The sequence below is a fragment of the Pleurodeles waltl genome, chromosome 1_1 (assembly GCF_031143425.1).
Source record: "Pleurodeles waltl isolate 20211129_DDA chromosome 1_1, aPleWal1.hap1.20221129, whole genome shotgun sequence".
Taxonomy (NCBI): Eukaryota; Metazoa; Chordata; class Amphibia; order Caudata; family Salamandridae; genus Pleurodeles; species Pleurodeles waltl.
Genome location: NC_090436.1, coordinates 62,521,716 through 62,528,277, shown reverse-complemented (window position 1 = coordinate 62,528,277; position 6,562 = coordinate 62,521,716).

Here is a 6,562-nt window from a genome sequence, read left to right as displayed (position 1 = left end):
GTTACAAAGCTGAACGAGCGCAATGTTCACACCGTCTTCTTCAAAAGGCCAGTCACTTATCGGTTAGCAGCATTTGTCTCAATTCGGCAATCTCTCAGTCTTTATCAGTTTAGCAAGTCTCATCCGGTTTAGCAATGTCTCAGCTGGTTGTTTCTTTCACGTTATATTGTAGCAAGCAATATCATTTATTACTCTTTCAATCGACAGAGTCTATGAAACTTTTCTTTTCTATTGGTATCTCTTCTTCTTCTTCGTTCTCGATGCTTAGAGATACAAACTCGTCAGTCCAATCGTCATTGACTGCATATGCCCATTCAGGACCGGAATATCTCCTGTTTGGTATCCTTTTCCTTTTCAATTTTGCTTCCCTTTTCGATTCTGCCTCGCTGGTACTTTCCTCTTTTGTCAAGTCTTTTTCTTCACTTGACGATTGTTCCACAACAGTCACTTCCTTTCTTTTCTCTTTCACTTTCGGCCTTCCTCCTTCGTTCAAACTTTCTTTACCCCTTTCTTTTATTGGTGAAATACTTAGTCTCCTTTTTGCACCGTGACCATTTGATGGACTTGCAATCTTTTCTGTGGGAGCTTGAACCTTTTCGTTCTGTTCTGCCTCGTTCCCTCCTTCTGGGGAATCAATCACGTTCTCCTTTTCTTTTTCTGTGTCGTCTGCTTCTGGGAAAGCCCTCCTCTGATCAGGCTCTCCTGCCTTTTCACCTTTTTCGAGCCCTTCGTCACTGTTATTTTCTTCTGGCTCTTTATCACTTTCAGCTGCTTCAGGCTCCTTGTCACCTTCAGCTGCTTCAGGCTTTTTGCTACCCTCAGCTGCTTCAGGTTGTTTGTCACCTTCAGCTTCTGCGTCGCTGTCTGAACTTTCTCCTTGGTCTCCCCCAAGCGAGTTGGTGTCTTCGTCTTCAGAGAATATCTCTTTTTCTCCAGTTTCTGCCTGTTCACTTTCAGTTCGGTTTTGCTCTGTCCCAGCACTCAGCACTGCTTTATCAGGCACTGGTAGTTTCAGCGCTTCGACTTCCTCATCTGTGGGACACAACACCTTCTTTGTGTGACTGGCGTGAATCCAGTTGGGAACCCCCGCACACTTCACAGCGGTAGTTGTCGTCAGGATCACTTGAAAAGGGCCTTTCCAACGGGGTTCCAGACACGATTTTCTCACGTGCTTCTTTACCACGACCCAGTCACCTGCTTTCAGTGCGTGTCCTGGACCTTGGATCGGTGGCGAGGTGGTCGCTTCCACCTGGTGAGAGAAAGAGCGAACCACGTCAGCCAGTCCTTTGCAGTAATCTAACACCATATCATCTGTAATATTCAAAAGCGCGTTTGCGGGAACTGCAGGAAGTCTCATAGCCCTGCCCATGAGAATTTCATGCGGAGACAATCCAGTCTTTCTATCAGGAGTGTTTCTCATTGACATTAGCACTAAGGGCAATGCGTCAGGCCATTTCAAATTTGTCGATGCACATATTTTCGCCATTCTTGATTTCAGCGTACCATTCATTTGCTCCACCAATCCTGATGCTTCGGGGCGATAGCTACAGTGCAGCTTTTGCTCAATGTTCAGCGCTTCGCAAAGTAACTTTATCACCTCGTTATTGAAGTGACTTCCCCTATCTGATTCTAAAGAGATCGGGAATCCGAAACGTGGTATCAACTCCCTCAACAATAGCTTCGCAACTGTAAGGCTGTCATTTCTACGTGTGGGGTATGCCTCAATCCAGTGACTAAAAATGCACACAATCACCAACACATATTTCAGACCCCCATGCACAGGCATCTCAATGAAATCCATCTGCATTCGACTAAAAGGCCCGCTTGCCCTACCAATGTGGCTCGCGTTCACAACTGTTCCCTTTCCTGGGTTCATCTGCTGGCAAGTGACACATCGATGGCAAACTGCTTCTGCAGCTTGACGAAATCTGGGGTTAAACCAATCAGTTTTGAACAATCTTATCATGGCATCTCTCCCTAGGTGAGCCTGCCCATGATAGAACCGCGCAAGCTGTGATAAGAGACTGTTTGGCAAAACACATTTTCCCTCATGTGAAACCCATAATTCGTCTTGTCTCTTTATACATTGTGATTTAATCCAGGAATCTCTTTCATCCTCCCTGACATTATTTTGTAATGCTTTTAGTTCATCTATTGTATCTGCGACCTTCAAGGCAAATGCTTCAGCTGGTTCGAGTTCTGGCTCATTTATCGTGTTCCAATCGTCCCTGAGTAATATACAGTTCAAGGCACAAAATCTTGCGACTTGATCCGCATATGCATTTCCCAGAGAAACATAGTCCTGTCCTTTCGTATGAGCACTACACTTTACCACTGCAACTTCAGCTGGCACTTGAATGGCGTGTAACAATTCCCTTATCCTCTCCCCGTTCTTCACTGGGCATCCTGAAGAAGTCAGGAAACCTCTCTGTGACCATAGTTGTCCAAAGTCATGCACAATCCCAAACCCATATTGACTATCCGTGTAAATGGTGACTTTCATCAATGCAGACAGTTGACATGCTCTTGTAAGGGCTACAAGTTCTGCTACTTGTGCAGAATAGACTCCTTGAAGCCATCCCGCTTCCAAGACCCCTGTTACAGTACATACAGCATATCCTGCTTTCAAAATCCCCATCCCGTCTCTTAGACATGAACCATCAACAAAAAGAATTTGGTCGTTTTCATCAAGCTTAGTATCCTTGATGTCCGGTCGAGGTTTTGTGCAAAATTCAGTCACCTGAAGGCAGTCATGCTCGACGTCTTCAGCGTTCTCAATTTCAGCATTTTCTCCAGGAAGCAAGGTTGCTGGATTCAACGTAGTGCACCTTTTCAGCTGCACATTCGGTGAGCCCAGAATTATCGTTTCATACCTTGTGAGTCTTGCTCCGGTCATGTGTTGCGTTCGGGAGCGGGTCAAAAGTATCTCAACTGAGTGAGGGACCATGACTGTTACTGGATGTCCCATCACTATTCCTTCACTCTGAGTGAGGCTGATACCAACTGCTGCTACGGCTCGCAAACACCCTGGGAGTGCTGCTGCGACCGGATGCAAAGTAGCTGAAAAATACGCTACTGGTCTGTTTACGCCACCATGGGCTTGGGTCAAGACAGACAGAGAACATGCATCACGTTCATGACAAAACAATGTGAAAGGCTTTGTGTAGTCAGGCATACCTAATGCTGGAGCCCTACACATGCATTCTTTCAATTCAACAAAAGCATCCATCTCATCTCCTTTCAGTTCAATCTGATCCAAGGCATCCTTCTGGGTCAATTTCAGTAGAGGCTTCGCTAGAGTCGAGAAGTTGGGAATCCACTGGCGACAGTATCCCACCATTCCCAAAAATTTTCTTACTTCCCTTCTCGTCTTTGGTGGACTCATTTGAAGTACACTCGTTATTCTTTCCTTCATTATTTTCCTTGACCCCTTCTCTATCTGGTGACCCAAGTATTTCACTTTCTTCTGACAGAACTGCAATTTGGTAGGAGACACCTTATGTCCATTCCTCCCTAAATGGTTCAACAGAGCAATGTTATCGGCTGTGCAGCCACTTTCTGTCTTTGATGCAACCAGTAAATCATCAATGTACTGTACTAGGGTTGACTCGAATGGCAATTCTAATGCTTCCAGGTCTTTCTTTAGAATCTGATTGAAAATTGACGGTGACTCAGAAAACCCTTGAGGAATTCGACACCAACTGTATACTCTGTCTAGGAATTTGAAACAAAAGAGGAATTGGCTGTCCTCATGAAGAGGCACCGAGAAGAACGCTTGTGACAAATCGATGACTGAGAACCATTCAGCATCGCAAGGAATTTGAAACATTATCACAGCTGGATTCGGTACGACAGGGCAGCACTTGACTATGATGTCATTTATTTTCCTCAAGTCCTGCACGAGTCGGACCTTTCCACTCGGCTTTATTAGTCCCATTATTGGTGAATTACATGGACTGCTTAACACTTCTTTCAGTACCCCCTGCTTTACAAATTCGTCAATGAGTTGGGCAACTTTCATGAGGGTATCTTGTGGCATGTGGTATTGTGGGGTCTGGGGAAAGATTGCATTGGGCTTTACAGCCACTTTCACTGGTTCCACTCCTTTCATCAATCTCACCTCTTTCCCTGTCATATCCCACACTTCCTTTCCGACTGTTTCCCGTAATTCAGCTGGGATATCCTCTTCAGTTATCATCGGGAAAAGACAAATCAGAGGATACTCTTCATCAACAGTTTCCACCTCATCCCCCTCTACACTATCCTCTTCTTCCCCGTCACTAATCGTCTGAATTGTTATTCCTACGTTCGAACACATGATCGAACAACCCAACTTGCACAATAGGTCTCTCCCTAACAGTGCTATCGGGCTTGAGTCACATACCACAAACTGATATACCCCTTGATAGTTACCGATGCTGACTGGTACCGGATCTGTTATTGGGTTCGTCAGGTGCCTGTTCGCTACCCCCACCACTTGAACTGTCCTCCCTGAGAGTGGCAAATTTGGTACTTCACTGCTCTTAACTGTTGAACGTGTGGCTCCCGTGTCAACCAAGAATGAGACACGATGACCCATTACTCTTCCCTCTACGTACGGACCCCTTTGATCAACTTCCAAGGATGCCGCAAGCACACAATCTCCTTCTTCTCCTGAACTTTCACTTTCCCATACGTTGTTTATTCCACTCTCACTGTGTAATGGGAACTGTTGTACCGTTCCATTTGTACTCATTACCTGACCCGATACCTGTGGAGGAACCATCACTTGCTGCTGACTCATTGGTGCCAAGGGTATTTGCATTTGCTGATTAGGTACCATAGGTAACTGCTGTTGCATTGGCTGCATTTGCGTCATCTGCATACGAGGCATCTGCATCTGCTGCGGCTGCATAGGTTGCAATCCCTGCAATTGATTTATGGTCTGAAAATTTGGGCTTGGACCTCTCATTTTCGGTCCCCTCATTGTCTGAAATGCATTGACATCATTGTTTTGCTGACCAACACCTGCACCTGCACCTGCACCTTCCTGCACCACCATCGGGCACTCGCGTTTCCAATGACCTACAATTCCGCACACGTGACACGGCATCACCTTCTTCATTGCCTGCACACCCGTCACAACAGTGTTCAAATCCGGACCATTATTCACAAAACCTCCTCTGCCTCTGCCTCTGGCCTGTGGCTGAAACGCCATATTTCCCTGTAACTGCAACTGCGGTTGCGGTACCTGCTGTTGGAACCCTTGCATCCCTTGCAAACCCTGCAAACCTTGCAAACCTGTTTGAGCTGCCTTAAGCTGCATCATCATCACCTTCTCTTTCAACTTTTTCTGTTTCACTTCTATTTCGTCGCTACAGTATTTCGCATAATTCAACACCTCATCAATCGGTTTAGATTGCCAACAAATCAAATGCGACTTTATCATCTGACTTATCTCTGGCCTCAGCCCTTCCACAAATCTGAAGACAAAATGGAGCATGTCCTTCGCCTCAATTGTTTCCGTGCCACTGTAATTCTTGAACGCCTTCAACAACCTCTCATAATAACTATGAATCGACTCTTTAGCCTCTTGGGCAGTTCGATCAATCTTCTGCCAATCCACGTTTTTCGCAGGTACCTTCGTTTTCAAATGCTCAATCACCTTATAGTACAAGCTCATCACCATAGGTGATGGTGCGCCCGTCTCCCTGTCTCTCTCTGGTTCACTCGTCGGCCAACCTACAGCTCTTTTGCAATCCTCCCACAAATCTGCCGGAACCACAATCTCAAAGAGAGTATTCAGGTCTTCCCAGAGACATTTTGCAAGCTTTACAAACCTGTCAGTCTGCTGATACCATTCGATCGGCTTCTCTCTCAGTTTGGGAAAATCGTCCGTAAAAGACTGAATGTCGCTTCTGTGCCATGGTACATGTACTAATTTTCCCCCTGCTGTCTCCCTCATTGGTAACATTGTTACTGTATCACTACTCTGTGGTCTTTTCTCATTGTGCTCTGTAGCACTGTCCCTCCTCTTTTCCTTCCTCTTTACCCACCTGCTTTCCCATTTGTCTAAGCACCTCCACACTTGTGCACTCTGCAACAATTCTCTAAGGTGCGTCTTCATGCCTGCTGACCTCATGTGTTCAAAATCTGTGGTCCCAAAATCTAACCTGTAGCTCCTGCTCAAGTGTTTCATCTTGTCTATGTCAACCCCGTTTCTGTCAGCTGCTTCTTGCAGACTCTTATGTACCTTGTTCACTTCCTTCGTAATCCTTGGACATAGATACCTCAGCTCTTCTTCTGTGTAGGACTCTAACCTGTTCACACCCATAGTCCCTTCCACCAATTCTTGTGCTTCCATGTTCAACCTGACCCTATTCATATAGTCTTCTCCTTTCCCACTGGCTGAATTTTGTGTGGAGTTTAGACTGTTGAACCACTGTGTCAACTGTTGCGCATTCACCCCCATCAGCGTGGCGTTCACATCGACTGCCATCGATGGTTGAGGCAACTTTTCAGTGTTCGATGTTAAGGGTATTATCAGTGGGGGACTCGACCTCACCAGTGTTGACTGAGCACA